Consider the following 19,969-nt stretch of genomic DNA (forward strand, 5'->3'; position numbering starts at 1 on the left):
ATAAATTTTAAAGTGTTAAAAACATTGTTCCCAATATAACTAGAATCAAATAATAGTCACAGCTGCAAGGAAAGTGCATCACACAAGTAATTGGATAATATTTCATTATCAGACAATTTGCTTACCTATGTCACCTACAGGGTCAGAAAGCAAGTTCAAATATTAACAAATGCCACATGGATTACCTAAAATATTAAAAAATCTTAAGTATATTATTAATGCAACTAGCCTTCACCATTTGTTTTGGCTATGTGTGATAAGAACATTCTACACAGTATCATCCTCTGGCACAAATCTTGGATTTGGTTTGGAAATCACAGATAATTCAAGAGTCTTAAAGAATTAAATATTTTGATTTTTTTCATAGTGCAGACAAGTCCCCCAGTCAATAATTACCAATTCGCACTGATTTCATTTATATTTAAAGCTGGGTACAAAACCAGAGTGCCATTTATTCATATTCTGAAAACTAAAGTCCATAAAATGTACAAAGTTTCAAAGCCAAAGGTATCAAGTCGCTCTGTGGTGCTGGCGGTTTAAAGTACATCAAGTCTCTATAAACAGCCAAGTTTTTAAACTGTTACTTAGAAGACCTAGATTTTTGGAATATTTAATATCAATGAGCAGTCTATACTAGAGGTGTGCAACTAAAACATGCAGAAGCCAACCACCTGCAGCACTCCTCTATAATTATAAAATAATTGGACATCCGAAGCTTTCAAATATTAGATCTTGGAGCTCTCACAGAAGAGTACAAGTGAAATTGTGGTTTGCAAAGGTAGGGGCCCTCTAAATGAATGGTTTCATACACCGGTGTAAGTGTAATGAATGTACGTTGGAACTTCTGTTTTTGCTTTATGATTCTAAATTGTTTGGAGTCTATGGTTTTGAAGGCCCCAAGAAAAAGGCAATTATAATAATCTAAGTAAGAGCCATTGATGGCAGCCATGTGTTTATCATGAGGAAACAGTTTTAATTTGGCATGGTTTTGCAATCTCAATTAGCAGATTAGTCTTCTTCTCCAAATTGAGCATTGAGGGCCAAATAATAATAATAATAATAGGCTTTTATATAGCGCGCAGCTACCCCTAATGGGGTGTCCCGGCACTGGGTCCGACAGCACCCGATTGAGTGGAAAATGCATATCTAGTTATTGCGATTAAAGAGTCAGTTCTTCAAGGCCTTTCGGAAATGGTTTTCAGACTGTTTCATACGTAAGTGTGCAGGAAGGCTGATCCAGCACCTGGTAGCGCCCATCTCGAAGGTCCTACATCCCATTCTTGCTTTCGCAAAGCGGGGGGTGGTAAGATAACATAACTAACAATACAGTTATCCAACTTCATTCATTCAAAGGAGGGTTTTAAGTTAAACAAGTTATGGTGCAAGCCTGCCATACATAGTTTATTTTTTTCATTCAATGCAAATCAGTTTGTGCCCCCCACATGTGCCATGTTTGTACAAAGTTCTTACAAATCTGAAACACAATTTGATATTTGAATATCTGGAACAAAAAAAAAAAATCAATGATATCAACCACCAGTAAGCTGCTCAATGAGGGCAGAAGCTGAATCAGGCCTTTGGCAAAGACTACACACTGTAAAAAAGGAAACAAATTACCACACTATTTAGATTCCTACCCATTATGGGTAATATGTGAATGAATGTGGGATAAAATAGCATATAAAATTGGAGTAGAACATTTAATTTGGGGCATCAACAAGAAACCGCTAGCCTCACAAAAATATTAGTCAACACAGGGAGGGGGGGCTTTAGGCTTCACAATGAAAAGACATGTACTACACAAACTCTAAGCCAAGCTACCGGAGGCACATGGGTCCAGAGATCAACAATCACTTTTCTGATTTGAAATTCATCTTTCTTTTAATTGTGCTTTCATTGTAAAGTTAAGTGTTTAAACTACTAGTAAATTAAATCTGATACACCCAGTCCCATTTATAAAATCTAATGATTTAATTATATGAAATAAGACAAAAACCTATAACACAAATTTCCCTCTTGAAAAATAATCTCTTGAAAAAAAGGCCCAATTGGAACATCTAAACCAATTCAGTAAAAGTGGATGGGAAAGAAAATTGGTTACTTACCTGTAACTGTAGTTACAGGATCCGCAGTATTGGTATCTTTCATTGATTCACATGCTTGAATCATTCCCCAATGTGGGAGTCCCATGGCACCATAATAAAGCAGTATGCATCACTATCATAGGGTATAATAACAATGAACAATCACTTTAATAGCCTATCTATGAACCAAACTTCAGCCAATAGCAACCTCTAGAATAATCCCAAGAGAGGCTGAATCACTCAGATGTTCAAAGCTCAAGTGGGAAATAAATTCCAAGATATAAGGGGAGCCTCTAAGGGGAGGAGGGTGGGTTGCATGTGAATCTATGAAAGATACCAATACTGGAGAACTACAGTCACAGGTAATTAACTAATTTTCTTCTCCAGTATTGGATCTTTCACAGATTCACGTGTTTGTCTCAGAATAGCAAATAGTTACTGTATTTGTATACTTGGTAACATTAGCACAATCGCGGACGGTGGGTAGAAACACACATATGCATATATATATATATTACCTACAGGCGGTCGCCAGTAGGTAGTTATAGTTAGGACCTATTATCCATAGGAAATCCGCAACATTCTATTTGGAATAACTTTGGCGCCAGTTGACGAATCTTCGCGAAATTTTTAAAACTGGTGGGGCGTTCCGGTCGGCTCCTATCCTGAAAGTCTCGGGGTGATTCGTCAAGCGGGGGCCGAGAAAAAAGGGGGGTCCCAAAACGTGTTTTCCCCATGCAATTTTCCATAGGAACCTTTAATCGCAGCTACAGCCCGAACTGCTAAACGGAATAACACCAAATTAAATGGTGTAAATCCGTTCAGCAGTTCCTGAGAAATTGAAAAGTAAAAATATATATATATCTAGGGCCGCGGATCCTCCCGAGCACGGGCTTTATGCTAATTGGCTCTCAACACTTCAAACCAGGAAGTGTTGGCAGCCATCTTGTGCCTCGGTAGAACAGAGGCACAAGAAAGCAGTGAAAGAAACGCAAAGGGGGCACGGTAGAAACACTCTGACCCCCTAGGCCTGCTCAGGACCCCAAGGACAAAAACATTTTTAAATTGCGGGATGCGCTTAGGATCCGCACATCCCGCCGCCCAAAAAAAAACAAGGCACAGGCAGGGGGGGGGGGGGGGGGGGTTAAGTCTCGGGGGCAATATGCATATTGTAATGGGCCCGGGGACTGCCACCCCCCCCCCCCGGGCTTTTGGGTGCTTTAATTTACATGTGTGGGGGGGCTCAAAGGCCCCCTCAAGCACCGGGGACTGCCACCCCCAGGGTTTTGTGAGAATATATGCCGGGGGGTTCACTGCCCCCCGCAGCCCCGGGGACCACCACCCTCCGGGGCTCTAAATTTAGTGGGAGGGGGGCCGCGCGGCCCCTCCCTGGAGCCAATGATGGCCCTGGGGACCTCATCCCCCCAGGGCCGGCTCCTGCAGTGTCCCGGAGTGCCCACCACCGGGACACTGTAGTTTGCAATGACAGGGCGGGAGCCTCGTGGCTCCAGCCCTGTCATTGCAAACTGCTTTGCTTCATTGAAGCGAGGGAAACCTGCTCTCGCTTCAGTGAAGCAAAGCAGATTGCTGCTCCCCATGTTGAAAAGCAATGCCGGCTCCCGCAGGATGCGGGGAGCCGGCTGGGACTATGGGGGGTATTGGGGACCCCCCCCCACGGTCCCCAACGGAGAGGGCCAGCCCGGGGGATGGGGTCCCCGGGGCTATTAGTGGCCCGGGAGGGGGCCACGCGGCCCCTCTCCTCAGAAATAAAAAGAAAAAAGAAGAGGCAGGCCGGCCCCGGGGGATGGGGTCCCCGGGGCCATAATAGGCCAGAGGAGGGGGGGGCCACGCAGCCCCACTCCAAAAATTAACAAAAAAAGAGGCCATGCCCCGGGGGATGGGTTCCCCAGGGCAATTATGGCCTAGGGAGGGGGGCTACGCGGCCCCCTTCCCAAATTCGATATAACAGGAAAAAAAGGGGGTCAGGCCCTGGGGGATGGGGTCCCCAGGGCCGGCAAAAAAGGAAAGGAATTCCCCTTCAATCCCGAGAGCCCCAGGGGGCCAACTAGTCCACCAGGTGCTTCCAGTAAGCGCCACTGTGCTGTGTTTCAGAGAGGTGGCCCATGCCGTTCCCCTTTTTTACACCTCTCTGCAAAGCAGCTCTCTGGCGCTTACTGGAGGTACCTAGTGGGCTACTTGGACCCTAGGGACACTCAGTATTCAAGGGGACCTAATCTCCCAAATTAAAACAGACACAGGGCGCGTTTACACAGTGGTGAAGGGAGGGGATGGGGCCTGAGGTGAAGTGTGCAAACACGCCCTGTGGCGGGTTTTAAGATGGGGAAGTAATTCCCCTTCAATCCTGAGGGACCCTGGGGGCCAACTAGTCCACCAGGTGCTTCCAGTAAGCGCCACTGCGCGGCGTTGCACAGAGAGGTGGTCCAGACCGTGCCCCTTTTTACACCTCTCTGCAACGCAGCCCTGTGGCGCTAACTGGAGATAGCTGGTGAGCTAGTTGGACCCAAGGGACACTCAGGATTCAAGGGGACTTTATCCCCCAAATTACAACGGCCACAGGGCGTGTTTGCACATGTTAGCTCAGCCCCCCCCTCCCTTCACCAGTGTGCAAACACGCCCTGTGGCGCGTTTTAAGAGGTAGCTTTAATCCCCATGCCCTATTATGTACTAGGGGCTTACAGAGGAGGTCATTCTAATCACAGGGGTACCCCAACGCATAGTGTTCCCTAGTGTATGTAGGTGTTTTAACTGTATTCTAAGTGTCTTTTAGCATAGCACTGGCTCTAGGACTGGTTAGTCACAGTCAGTTACCACCAGTACCCATCTGAAAAAATTGTAAAAACTGCACCAAAACGCAAACACTTATAAATTCACCCAGGTACTCTCCTTGCGGTACTCTAATCATTCAGTCAGTACCCAAGTATTCATGCACTGAGCCAGGAATTGGCACATGGACTGCTTCAACGCCTATCCACTATGCATGCAGTCCTCTAACCACATACACACTTGACTTTCACACCTTCAATTCCCCAGTCAGTATACATACACTTCCAGCAAACACCCTCTCACTCCCTTTGCACTCTTCTAGTGACCCATTCAGCACCATGTACTAATCCATTCACTGCGCCAAAACCCAACCACTTATAAATTCACCAAGGCACTCTCCTTGCAGTACTCTAATTATTCAGTCAGTACCCCAAGGCATAGTGTTCCCTAGTGTATGTAGGTGTTTTAACTGTATTCTAAGTGTCTTTTACCATAGCACTGGGTCTAGGACTGGTTAGTCAGAGTCAGTTACCACCAGTACCCATCTGAAAAAGTTGAGGGTACTGGATGATTTTGCAACAAGGCCTCTTTCTGCTCCTCTGTTTGTTCTTTCTGCATGTCTTCCTTCTTCCTGCACTTTTCTTCGTCTTTGTGGACTTCTTTTGCTTCTTTCTGCATTTCTTTTTCTTCTTTCTTCACATGTCCTACCTCTGTAGGCATAGTTAGAAACTAGCATTTAAAACACCTTAGAAATTCACTGAAAAAAACATAGGTTTCAGGCACGTTATAGGTAGGAATTAGCATTTAAAAAACCTTAGAAATTCACTGAAAAAACCATAGGTTTCAGGGTTGTTATAGTTAGCTGGACATTTCACTCGTACAAAACCATTGAAATTCCTCCGTTATAGTTAGTTCTGCTAACTATAACTCGCGCGCCCGCAATCCACTGCTGATGATGTCATATATTACATCATTCATGACATGGTCAGTGACATCACTGATGACATCTCAAATGACATCACTGATGACATTGTCCAGTGAATGTGGTTTGGTTCGTTATTTAAATATGTATTATATATATAGCATTCCGCATTGAAGAATGAGTGGATATATAAATATTTGGATGGAGGATTTAGTAGCAGTGTGATTGAATGTTTACTTGACTAATTTATAGTGTCTCACTAAATATATTGGATAGTAACTAAACTGTGTGAATATCTGTATCATTTTGTCAGTTGTTGTGTAAACTGCTGCACCAGTTGGATACTAGCTACGTGAAAGTCTATATTAGTTATTGATTAGTTAACTGAGTATTTGTATGGGAGAGTGAATGTGTGTGTGGTTCGGTGGGCGGTGTGTGACTGCCCAAAGATGTGTGAATAATTGATTCAGTAGGTATATGAGGTTAAGACTGCATGGTTAGTGAGTTGTAGGTAGAAGTTTAGAAATTTTTTGATATCTAGCGTATGGATAGACCTTTCCGCTGGTGAGCTTGGATTCGGGAAGAAAGTCCATAATGTTATTGGATCACTGAGGTCAGTGGAGATTTTAGGAATACATTCTGGATCGTTTCTGAGAATGACAGAATTGTCCATCAAGCGCAACAAGGGTTCTTGAGTTGTGAAAGCCTGTATCTCACTGACCCTTCTGGCCGAAGTGAACCTTAGAAACAGAGCGACATCCCAAGTGAGAAATATGAGGTCTGCTCTGTGTAAGGGTTCAAATGAACTTTTTATGAAATGAGCTAACACTATATTCAGGAGCCCGTCCAGAGGAGGAGCCCTTACAGGAGGGAAAACCATGAACAATCCTTTCATGAACTCCTTAATGATTCTGCTTGAGCATAGAGTGAATGCAAGGAACACCTATATCTAGATATTACACAGAGATGAACCTCAATAGAGGCATGCATCAAACCAGACTGAGCTAGCAAGAGGAGATAGGGTAGTATCTGCTTAGGTGATGCCTATAGAGGATGCAGATTTGATTCCTGGCACCATAAGCAAAAACATTTTCACGTTTATATGTTTTCATGGTGCATCTGCTCTTGCTTTCGCAAGAATATCCCTGCAGTTTTGAGGAATATTCAGCTCTCTGAATTCCTGGAATTCAGAAGCAATGCGCATAAGTGGGGGAAAGTAGAGTCTGGATGAAGTACCTGGCCTCGGCTCATTGTCAACAGCTTTGGGGATGTTTGGAGACAAATTTGGCTGGATTCTGATAGGAGGAGAAGCTCTGTGTACCAATGCTATCTAGGCAACCTGGGGGCTAATCAGAAAGAGGTGACAAAGCTCCGCTTTAATTTTGCTGAGAACGTTTGATATGAGAGGGATGGGGGAAAAGTGTATGCATCGATCTGAGACCATCACATCGAAAAGGCATTCCCTCATGATCCTGGGTGAGGATACCGACTTGCCAAGAACTGGCATTTGTTGTTCTCGTTTGTTGAGTCCAACACTGACCGATCCAGCTCCCACTTGTGGCAGCTGTCCTTGGCTCTGCTGAGAGTGCCTGCTATGACATTTCATGTTCCAGGAAGGTGTTCAGCCCGCAGAGTTACCTTGTGGGGCGTGAGCCAGCACCAAAGTTCATGAGCTTCTTTGGAAAGTGTGAGAGATCTTGTGCCCCCTTGCTTGTTCAGGTAGTGTATGCTGGTGGTACTGTCTGTGCGCACTAGCACTGAAGACCCTGCTATCCTTGGGAGGAAAGCTTGAAGACTGAGATTAATAGCCTTGAGCTCCAGCCGACTGATATGCATGGTTTTCTGGAGCGGGACCACTTTCTTTGAATTTGCAGGTCCTGACCCAGCCCTGGAGGGAGGGAAATACCTGTAGTTATTACAAAGTCGGGTATTTGAGGTAGGAACGTTAGACCCTTTAACAGATGGGAGACCAGGGGCCACAAGGCTAGTGCCTCCTTCATACCTGGCGTGATCTTTACAAGGTCCTCAAATAAACCTTTAGTTTGAATCCATTGTGTTAGTAGCTTTTCCTGTAATGGCCTCATTTTCAAGGCAAGAGGAACCTGATTGATCGATGAAGACATCATGCCCAGCAGCAGCTTGAACAGACGCCCTAAATAGACATTTTGCTGGATAGTTTGAGAGCCAGTTCCTTGAGTCTTTGTTGACTGTCTTGGGACAGAAAGGCTTTGTTCTGGACGGTAACTAAGGCTGCACGCAGTAACATCTTCCTGGATGGAGTAGTCGATTACTTTTGATAATATACAGTGAGGCCTAGGTTGTAAAACAACTTTAGGCAACCTCCGTGGCTTTGAATGCTAGTGATGCGGTTGGTGCTTTTATAAACCAGTTGTCTAGGTATGGGAATACCTGATGATCATCCTTTCTGAGAGAGACTGCCACAGTGGTTAGGCATTTGGTAAAAATGTGGGAAGCCGATTTGAGGCCAAATGGGAGAACCTTGAAGTGGTAATGGGCGCCGGCTACAGTGAAGCATAGGTATCTGCGATGTTTGGGATGTATGGGGATATGGAAGTATGCATCCTGTAAATTCAAGGTCTTCATTTAGTCTGCGTGGTTTAGGAGAGGCAGGATGTTGGAGAGGGTGACAATGCGAAAGGACTGCTTGTGTAGATACTAATGAATTTTAAAAGGTCTGGGATGTGTCACCATCCCCCGTTTTGATTAGGAAAAAACTGTAAAAACCCATGACCTTCTAGGGATGGGGCACTTTTTCTATTGATCCTTTGGCTAGCATGGTGAGGACTTCTTTCCTAAGTGGAGATGAGGTTGGTGCGCAACCCATGGTGGAGTGATTGGCGGCCTCTCGACAAACCCCAGGGTATGTCTGTAGGTGACAAGGTCTAATACCTATCTGTCTGATGTTATTTGCTGCCTTTGGTGGAGGAAGTTGGAAATGTTTGCATCCAGAGCTTTTGGAAGGGTGGGGATAGCTAGCGCCTGGTCGAGGTCACTGTTTACAGCCGTCATCGCAACCCTGGGAGGTTTGTTTTTTTCTAGGCCCTTGCTTGTTGTATGCCACTGCGGGTGGTTGGCAATAGGGCTGTTGTTGGTAAAAGGACCTAAATTGTGAATGGAAGATCTGCTACTGTTGAAAGCGCTGGTATACACCTCTGTACTTTGAGAATCCTCTTCCAGTGCTCCTCGAAAGGGCAGCTTTTGAAACTGCAAGTAACCAAGAGATTTAGCTGTGTCCATGTCCGTTTTGATGGCTAAAAAAGCATCATCTATGTGCTTGCCAAAAAGGTTTTCTCCATCGTAGGACATAGCCAATATTTTAAATTGCATCTCTGGCCAGACAGTTGTCGCTTTAAGCCAACCTTTAAGTCTCAACAATGCAGCTCCCGCTATTTGCCAAAATCTGGTGGAGGCTACGTCCATTTCGCAGTCTATGATCTCTTATGACGTGCACTCATCTTCTTGCAAGATCTTCCTTGCCCAGATTTTTTGTCTTCCGGCACTAGATCAATAAGGGCACCTATGTCAGACCACGTTTGTCGGTCGTAGCAACCTACAATGGGCAGTTAATTGGCTGCACGAACAGTGATGGCCAACATGGTGGAGAACCTCTTGTTTCCGTTCAAGCGCCTGCCCTCCTTGTCTGGTGAAGCAGATATAGGAGTGGAGGGTTCTTAGAACGGCATTGAGCAGCTCGTACAATTACAGAGCCTGGCTTGGGATGCCCCATGAAGCAAGCAGGCGAGTCCTCCAGATCCTTGTACTTTTTAATTATACGCGGCAAGACTGTAGCAACAGTCGCCGGAATCCTCAATCTTTTTGCCTTTTTCCTGTGCATAGTCTATAATGGGGATAGCTCATACCAAATCCTTATTTGCTCTTTGAAATCGTAGAAAAAGCACTCAGACGGCTTTACTGATTTTAGCAGTTTGAACATTGACGCAGCCCTCTCCATTAATATGTGAAATCCTCCTATGTCCTCTGGAGGCGAATCATCAGGCAGCCGTACAGGAAGAGATGGAGTGGGAACCAGGTAATCGTGCCATTTGTCAATGGCAGTCTGGCTGTGCAGAGGTTCTCCGTCCTCCATATCATCATTCAAGGACGATCGGTCATCCCTAAAGGTTACTACTATATTCGAAGCAGGCGTCATCTTGGGTGTTATCAGTGGAGGGATAGGTCTTAGCTTTCTGGGAAACTGAGGTGGAGGCATAGCATTAGGCTGGTCTTGTGGAGGGTCAGGAAACCTCTTATGGCAGTCCTCCACAATTGCCTGTAGGTCATGAAACAAAGACATTGGCACTTGAACCGCTCCCTCAAGAGTAGGGGATTCCGCATAATGCTGTTGGTACTCGCCATGTCTAAGCCTGTCCGGATATCTTGCCTGCTGGTTGTATTACTCCCCATAATACTGTTCTTCCTCATCCTCTTTGACCTCATATTTCACATGGAGTTTGAATGAGCTATCCTAAAAGGGCCCATATCCTCCGACTCCTCCACGTCTAGCAGATGGCTTGGAGAATGAGAAGATACCTTCCTGGGTGAGGTATGTTCAGGTAAGAGGAAAGTCTTTTTAACTTTCAGTGTCGTCAGCGGTACCGATGGACTTAGATAGTGGCTGAGTGACTAAGCATGGTCAGTTTTATTCTAGTCAGTGGGGTTGTTGTCGACGAAGTGTTTGTGGGTGATGAAATCTCCGTTGACGGGATTGATGCTGAAACGGAGATGGAAGACATAGCCAAAGATGCTGCTCTCGACAGTGAAGCTACCATCGACGGGAGTTTTGAAGCAGTTTTATGCTTTGTTGTCGACGGTTCTGAAGATTACTTTGGAGGATGAGCACCAGTTTTTACAGATGGAGTACAGGGCTCAGATCTGGCAGTCTCTGAGGAGATTTGTTTTGATTTCTCCTTTTGTGAGCTGTCTTTGGCAGACCCATGGTGGGATTTCTTAAGGGCCTTTCTGCCTTCCTCTGACGTGCCCTGGTCATGGGATCTTTCCCTCCTGTGAGATCTCTTCTAAGATGTGGAAGAGGTGCGACTATCCTTCTCATTCGATGGAGGTCTCCTTGTCTTGGCCTTTTGAAGCCACAGATGAAGCCTCCCCTCCGTGTCCTTCAATGTTTAAGTGGAAAAAGTGCCACAGACTTTACAGTCTTTTACCTTGTGCTGAGGGTAGAGGCAGTACAGACATTCCTTGTGGGGAACATCCACAAGCAGCCCATTCATTAATTGTCTTTATTCGATCCTCCGGAGGCAGATCACAAAAGATACACACATTTAAAATAATCATACTAAATAAAACAGATATGTTAAAAACAACCGCGATTAAAAAGAAGAAATCATTGAGTTGGTTTGCATTTGATAGAAGTGACATAGCATTGAATTCTGCACATGTGGGTGAAGGCTGCTTGCGCCCCAAAAGTCAGGTGGGAGAGAGCGCGGCTGGTTGTGCGACCGCCGCGGCAGCAAGAGGAGAGCCGGGCCCGGGGGACTGATGGCTACGGTAAGAAGAGGTGAGCCGCAGCCGTGTTCAGCCGATTGGTTTTTTTCCCCCTTTGAAGCGCAAGGGGGGTTAGCGGGCCCTCGCGGAGTGAGAGCCCGGGCACCCGCAGAAGCAGCCCAGCTAGGCCTGGGTGCAGCTTGCGGGCGCCTAGCAGCTCCTTTTTGATATATAGCCCGAGCCTGGTTACTTGGGACCTGCCCCAACTGTCATCGTGTGACGTCACGCTTGCTTGTCATTGTTGAGCTGTTTTGCTCCTGTCCCTGCTCCAGTTCTGAACTGGCCGGCCCGACCTTCCCCTAGAACGGGGGCTGGCGACTGGAGATCGGTGACTCAAGGGGGACGCAAAACTGCACAGGCTCTGAGGAGCGTTGGGTGCAGAGGTGCTGTCAGGTGGACTCGGACATGGACTTGGACAATAAGCCCGAGTCCGTGAGCAGTTCCTCGGGAGAGCCGCAGGTGAATGGCCAGGAGGTGGAGGAAGGAGGGAAGAGCTTCCACCCTGGTTCTGGCTCCACTTTAGTTTTCCTATTGTCACAACTTGCATCCCTTTATATTCCTCTTTGAAGCCCATGCTCCAGCATAGGCTTAGTATCTTGCAATAAACCAAAGCGGGTTAGATGTAGCCCCTATTGCCCTAATTTGGACACATCTTGGAGGGCAGTCAGTCCAGGGCATACCCTCCCGGCGAGTGCACCACAGTTGGTTGGCTGCTGTTTGTGGCCAGCTTAAGTTTCCATCATAGTCATCCTCTTTATCTGCAGCCCCAGTATTGATGCTGCGTAGCCCTCTCTAAGCCAAAACCTAGGTCCCTGGATGTGGATCTCAGGGTCCAGGATAAGCGTTGGGAGGCCACTGGACCCCTTTGGTGATCAGAAGTTGGAGGAAGGTGAATTACCGACTTGGAGGTATGACGGCAAAAAAACTTGGTTTATATAGGAGCCTGTAGAATACCAAAGCCAACCCTTTAAGGAATAAATCAATATAGTTGAATACCCTGAAAGGATTTAACGTCATCTTTACCTTCTTCTCAAAAAAGGACAGGTATAAACAAAGTAGTGATGATGAAGCCTAAGCTCGAATTTCTCCCTTGAGAAGTTGAAAAGGTCAGTGGCTGAAGCAGAATTTAAAAAAAAAAATCGCTTCCAGCAAATTCTACAAACCGCTCTTCTGGAATTGAAGTGGCTTGGTCTGTGGGAAGAAGATATCCTTGAACCTAGAGTAGTTGATTCCTTGTTGCTAAATCTTACTGTCCACTCTTCTGGAAACGGAGCGACTCAGGCCGAGGTTGGAAGATGTCTCAAACCTGAAGTGGAAAGCCCTCGGAGAGAAAACTTCACTCTCCCGGATATCAATATTAATCTGAACATACTCCCAAAGGTTCCTTAGTCCCCCAAGTTTTTAAAGCCTTATACTGTTGATACTTCATCCCTCCCAAAATTCTCAGGATTTTCCTTTGTGTTCTCTCATCAAGATGCAGTTGTTTAGTAGCACACCTAGTGGAATAGATATATTAAATGCAAGGCCATCCGTTACTCCTCATCTATCGTCAAATTTTCACCGATTAAATAACCCAGAGGAAAAAATATGGATGTTTGAATCTCTGCTATGGTTGGAAATAGTCTTGTCGTCTTTTTTAGCTCTCATGGAGAAATCAATAAGTAATTCAGATAACATCTTGGATTCTATTCTGTCCCTAACAAAATTTTTAATTTCTGATCAGAGATCCTCGACCATTAAAGTTACTTTACCCTGTCATAACTCCAGTTCTTCTAACAGGATATCTTCTTTCGGGATGTAATCCCAATGAGTCCAAATTTAGGCAAACATGTCTTGTTCTCCGTCCTAATTGTCGGGACTCTGGCACTCAGGCTGTCACACCTTATGGAGGTAGAAAACATATTGGCAAAGAAAAGGTAGACATATTTCATGAAATTCTACCCCCTCATTACAGCAGCTTTTTTGAGGTCTCTGCACCTTCACCAATACCTTTGCCTTCCCAGGGCCCAGCGAAGGGAATAACTAATATAGAACGAACATATTCCCTATTTTTCTAAAAAGAGTGTACATAAAAGCAACTCATTATAAAACGGAGGAACTAAAAGCTGAATTTCCTATACTAGAGGAAAAGGAAATAAGAAGTAAATCTATCCTAATAAAAAAGAAGGAAAAGAGGGTAAAACATCAAAGGATAAACAAAAACAAAAAAAAAAGAGTTAAACGACTACGCTTTGACCCTAATGCAATCCTAAATGCGCCCCTGATTTCGGTTTTAAATGTTCAAAAGAGGGAAGGACAAGCTGAAACTATTCCAAGGGGTCCTCAAACTCCACTACTGAATCCAGCACTTGAATTCTGACTTTACAAGAAGTCTTAACTCCAGGTTCAAGTTCTAAATCAATGGCACATTGTAATCTGCACCTTAATGCTGCTTTATTTTCCTCCCCTCTAGGCAGTAATGTAATTTATAATCCAGCTGGAATGGTGCCTAAGAGGGTTTGTCAAGCTAGCCATTTTTTGTACCACTCTCTCTAGACTTTTCTTTTATCTTTGATCATGAGATGTATATGAATAGAACATTTTTACTGAATTGTTCTGCTGTAATTCCTGATCTCCATATGATTTAACCTTGTTACAAGTTCAAAATCATAGCAATTATGGGGGAGCTAGATTGACATTTGGCTCTAAAATAATATCCAATCTAGTATTGTCAAATAGCAATAGACTAAGAAGTTGTGGTATTGATGTCTTGGTGACTAAAGAGGAAATAGCTTAAAAAGAAGTGATGATCAACAACCCTCCTCCCATTTAGATCGTCCTTCATGGGACCTGCCTTACTTAGATAAAGAAAGCACATTGCAGGTCTCTTTTGGAAAGGGTGAAAGGAGAATTTCTCTCCTTGCGGAGAAAAAGAGCACCCAACTACTAACTGCAGAAGAGGAAAACATGAAATTGAGTTGTGTAGCAGGGGCTCTTAACATAAATAGTTCTTTGGGCCTGAGACACAGAAACTACCTAGCAAGGGTCTTAAATTGATTTCCTGGAACGCAGCCGGCTTATGCACAAATAAAAACAAATTGTTATTTTTGAAAGGACAGAATGCTGATATAATCTGTATACAAGAATCCTGGATCATAAAGGACTGGTTCATTGAAGATTATATTGTGCTGAGCCGTCCTACGCTCTCAGTAAACAAGGGACGTGCGTAAGGAGGCATTGCTATTCTACTTAGAACAAGTCTTAAATGGATATATAAGGTAATCCCCCATGCTTATAACCTAATTCAGGCAATTAAATTCGATCTTAAAGAAGAACTTGGTGGCTCAGATTCCCTGTTGATTGTTAATGTGTATATTCCTCCTGGGCGCTTCTAATACTTATTTATTAAAAGATTTGTTTACTTTTATTTCCACCATTATGAAAAGAGAAGATGGTAGGGATTTAATGTTGGTTGGTGATCTAAATGCTAAGGTCTATACTCCGAGTATAAAGCTATTTGCTAATGCCTCAAAAAAAGAAGCTTTAAATGTTCCCTCTGCTCAGTTCCCAAATAACAGTCGGACCGACAAAAGAGGTACACTTTCATTGGAAGGCCTGAGAACTTTAGACCTTTTAATAGTTAACAGGAGGTTAGGAATTGACATACCAGCAAAAATCGCACATAAGGCTCCTACTGGGGAACTATCATTGATTACTTAATCGTGAAAGCTGATTTTTTAAATAAAGTCTCCAGTATGGAAGTCCTGGAAAATGATTTTAGCGACATGTTGATTTTCACTAAATTTGAGATGTCCTGTGCCAATGTTGGTTCCTGGGATTTCAAGGATATCTCAGTAGGTTTTAATTTAACAAATGGTAGAATGTTTTGGAATATTCCAGCTGCTTCTAAACTTAAAGACACTAACAATTTTAATAAGAGACCAGCAGAAGCAAGCAGTGGTAGATCCTCAGCCTCCCCAAATTAACCAGTTTGAAGCTTTTGATGGTAACATAAGCACTTTAGTCTCGACATGTAAATTGGCCCATTTACCAGCAAAACAGAGGGTCCCTGTTGATCCACTATTATGTTTAAATAGGGAAATAAATAAACTAGTGAGGACCCAGTTACTGAAATTCTCCCCCAAGAAAAATACAAAGAAAAAAACGTTCTTTGAAACAAAAAAAGGAAGACTATGAGTGGATACAGTTAGATGAGGCAGTTTTAAAAAATAATGCCAAATGATATTGGGAAATAATTGCGGACTGCAGTGGAAATAGAGTAAAATCTCTTCCAACTCACATAATAGAAGAAAAATGGAAATTATATCTGAAAAAACTTTACTCTACAAATCCTAATTCTTCTTGTCCTGCATCCATTGTAACATATTCCACTAAATCCCTAGAATTTAGTTAAACACCCTCAAAGGTCGAATTGTAGGTTTTATTTAAAAAATGAGAGCCTCCCGAGCCATGGGCCCTGACTAAATCCCTATGATAGTAATTACAAAGGAGCCTATAGGGTGGGTAATGTATCTTGTACAGATGTTTGCTTATTGCTATCTGCAGAGGAAGACGTCCCCATCTTGGTACGGCAGCATTTTAATTCCATTATATAACAAGCATTGAAAATGCAATAGGTCTCGCCTTTGATCAAGTTAAAGCTATTTGCTTTGCTAACGGTATTGTATAGCAAAGCAAATGGCTTTAACTTAATGAAAGGCGAGACCTATTGCATTTGTAATGCTTTTTTTGGGGGCGAGTTGTTCCGACTGAATGCACGGTACCTGCCAAACCCAAACTTATTCCTCAGAGAGTTGGTGAAATGGCTGCCGAAGTGGCTTGCTGGTGACTACAGTGCACCGACAGGAGTATGGTAGTAAGAAGGGGAAAATATTCTGTCAAATTATGTGCCCTGTTGTGAAATATTTTTACCCCAGAGATTTTTTTTTTTTACAAGAATGCCATTACAGTGCAGTGCCAAGCACTGATGGAACGCACACAGGTACAGCGACAAGCACTCATGGTAATAACACACCTTCGTGTTAATTGCAAAGTGATGCAAAGTTTTATATTGACCAGTTTTCAGTCAATCCTTATCTTGGATATTTTCCAATAATGAAACACCGAGCTTAGCAGTTCCATGGCCTGCATCTGTGTTACTCAAGATAAAACATAGAGAACACAGGCTTTATCTTTCCATATGTACTCTTGAAAAGAGCCGCAATCTCTCCAACTTTTATCTCTTCAATACAGAACTAATGCTGTAGTCTGATTGTACCAAGCTTCAATGTGCTCATGCATGTAAACACCGTCATGCACAAAGGGGCGCTGGCTATATGTGTAGTGTGAATGTTTAACCTGCTGTACTGCACTGCAAGTATGGGGAATAAATGAGGGCTTATATCTAGGCAGTAGAAGAAACCTAAAAAGAGAACTTAATTTCCTATCAAGCATCTGCACAGAAAGAGACGTCACTGGATTTCCGATCATCCATCGTACAGGAAGTGACATAACTGGTTTCCGTTTCCCGCCCACGGCACCCTGCACTCCTCCTCTTTCTCATGAACTACTTAATGGCAGCTGTAAAACGGATGATGAAAAGATGCGTGCAGCAGGCACAGCTGCGCCTATCTGCACCTGCACCATGACCAGCACTAGGGACCCTGGTTCTGTCCCAAGCCCCGCTACAGTGCTGCACTCCTCTGTGATTTCAGGCCTGGCTGCCGCTCACCGCACTGCTTCCACACTGCACCACACAACGTTGGACAAGAGTTCACATGTGTCTCCTGCAAGTTCTTATGATCAACCACCCCTACGCCAACAGCATCCAGCAGCCCATTTGCCAATAGTTCAAACTTGTAAAATGCGAGACCTATTGCATAGCAAATGCTTGTTTTTTCAACTATGGGAATTACAGGAAATCAAAGAGAAGAACTTTTTAATTAAAAAGTTTTCAAGAAAAATACAATTTACTCTTCATCACCAAATTTGTTTGTAGAGCACCAAGAGATACAGTGGAGCAGATCTGCCATGAAGTACAATAACACAATGCAATTGGTCTCCCATTAGTGAAAGTTGGAGTTAATGGTGTTGTAAATGACAATGTCATTTGTTTATGGAGTGGATGTATGTAGTGTGGAGTTTAATTATATGGATTGGATTGAACTTGTTAGTTGTGGAATTGTGTGGGGTGGAATAGTGTGTGTGTGTGTATTTGTGTAGTGGAATTATGTGGATAGTAATTATGTGGTATTAAATTAGCTGGAACTATGTAGAATGGGATTGAGTGTTATGGAGTGTTAATATGTGTATTGGTATGTTGTCTTGTGGCGTGGTATGTTGTGGAATTTAATTATGTGGTGAGCTGTTGAATTTTGTGACATGATGTTGAATTTTGAGGTGTGGATCGGATGCATTTGTTGTGTAAGTGTGTTGATTTGAATTGTGATTTGTTGAATATGTGGTGCAGAATGGAAATGTGTGGAGCTGAATTGCGTGGCGTGGAACTGTGTGGTATTTTGAGTGAAATTATGCTGATAGGAATTATGTGGCGTGGAGTGTATCTGTATGGATGGTTGCTATGTGGGATAGTGGTTTTATGTGGGATGTATTTATCTGGTATTTAGTAGAGTGAAATTAGGTGGCAATGATTAATGTGCACATATGTGCAAGGGCTATATTGAATGTACTTTATTATCCTTTATGAATAACGGTAAAAACAGCTGCAGGAGGACTGTCAAAATTATATGTGTTTGCAGGGCCTGTTTTAGCCTTAGTAAGTTGTTGGATGCAAAGTTACCAGACAGAAACCGCCACAACATTTCCAAAAAATAAATAAACACAGATCCTGGAGATGCTGCCAGAAAGAGTACTTAAATGAAGGGTTTCAGGTGATATTACAATTTGGATGCAGCACTTTAAAGCATCCTTTGTCCATGACTTGGAAAATAATTAACTTTTTAAACATAATGTAGGCGGTGAATGCAGATTTAAAGAATAAAACTTCAGCAGACTTTCAAATGTTAAAAAATGCAAACTCTAAACATGTTTCTTGAAATAAGACTAGAACTCAGACATATAAAGTGCACAGTAATCTAAATACAAAGTCCTGATCTGCTAGTGTGCTGGGTTTATGACACTGCCCTGGTGACATTACACAGCCTAAGGTGCGCCTACGGCAAGCCAGTCTGCGCCCGTCCGGAACGAATCCGGCGCCAGCCATGCTGTCGGGATACAATCAGACAAGGTATTTTCTTCCATCGCCTTAAAGCAATTAAGTATCAAAAATCAGTGTCAACATCAGTTGGATGTGGACAAAATTAGAGGTCCCATTACCTGTAGAAAATGTAGAGTGCAACTACCACCTATGACATTTAATCAAGTAAGGCCTAAAAACAAAAAGACTAGTCACAAAGCTCTAATGAGGGGGGGCTTAATTAATGCACGCTCCCTAGTCAAACACGCATTTGACATTAGGGAATTAATCGTTGATAACGACTTAGACTTCCTATGCATTACCGAAACATGGCTTAAGGAAGATTGCAACCCGGATATTGCAGTTGCCCTACCCCCTAATTATACCATCTGTAGGAAAGACAGAGAGGGTGGCAGGGGTTGCCATTATTCACAGAGATACTTTAGTGTGGGAGAACTTTATCCCACGTGAACTTAAGGTAGCCGAAACTCTTGGTTTCTGCTGTGCTGTAAATGGTTCAAACTCATTTGTGGGAGCTTTAATTTATCGTCCCCCTGGCAACAGTGGTGCTTTTTTAGACTCACTAGGAGAATCTCTTGGACAAGCTCCGTTTAGTTGTGCCAACCTTACACTGCTCGGGGACATAAACCTCCACTTAGAATGTGGTGATAACCGTGCGGTCACTACATTCCTGGAAACTATTACTCCCCTTGGCCGGAGTCAACTAGTTCAAGGTCCGACACATAGGGCAGGACATACATTAGATGGGGTTTGTTCTAACTCTCCCATCAATCCAGGTAGAGGCAACTATTCCTCAAGCCTGGTCAGACCATCGTTTTATCCCCTTGGCAATCTCAACACCCAAAGCGCCACAAGGAATCAAGAATAGCCATATAGGGGTACCAAAACGGAAATGGCATCTATTAGCCACCAATCCTGGCTTGCCCAAAACTGCAAAAGAAAAAAGCCCGATATTGACCGGAGAGCCAGTGGAAGACTCATCGCTTTAATACCTGGATGAGGGCCATAAGTGATGACTTAATGCCTCTAAAATTTTCCCCCAGAAGAGGCAAAACAAAATCACGTAATGATCCATGGTTCACTAAAGATCTAGCAAAGCACCACCTACATAGTAAACAACTAGAACGTAGATGGAGAAGAGGCTATGAGATGGCTAATCTACAAATTCTTTAAATCATTCAGGAAGCAATACCATACAGCCATCAAACTTGCAAAAAAAGATTACTTTGGGAATAGAATAGCTATGGCAAAGCATAACCAAAAAGAGATATTTGCTATTTTGAATACTTTTATGGATCCGAAAGCCTTACACTCTGAGGCCCCCCCCTCTCAATCTCTTTGCAACGACATCGCAACATTCTTTGTGGAACAAATCATCAATATCCAAAAAGATTTTGGAACATTAAAAACAGAAGAAGTGATGAATGAGTTGGGATCAAATCATAGGCAGGATAGACCTTTTCT

General features: G+C 43.5%; 1 protein-coding gene across 1 annotated transcript in view; it reads right to left on the minus strand.

Moving 5' to 3' along the window:
• TDRD9 (tudor domain containing 9) overlaps positions 1-19,969 on the minus strand; it is a 2,714,501-nt gene that overhangs the window by 1,638,061 nt on the left and 1,056,471 nt on the right. The window lies entirely within an intron of this gene.

The sequence above is a fragment of the Triturus cristatus genome, chromosome 9 (assembly GCF_964204655.1).
Source record: "Triturus cristatus chromosome 9, aTriCri1.1, whole genome shotgun sequence".
NCBI classification, from domain to species: Eukaryota; Metazoa; Chordata; class Amphibia; order Caudata; family Salamandridae; genus Triturus; species Triturus cristatus.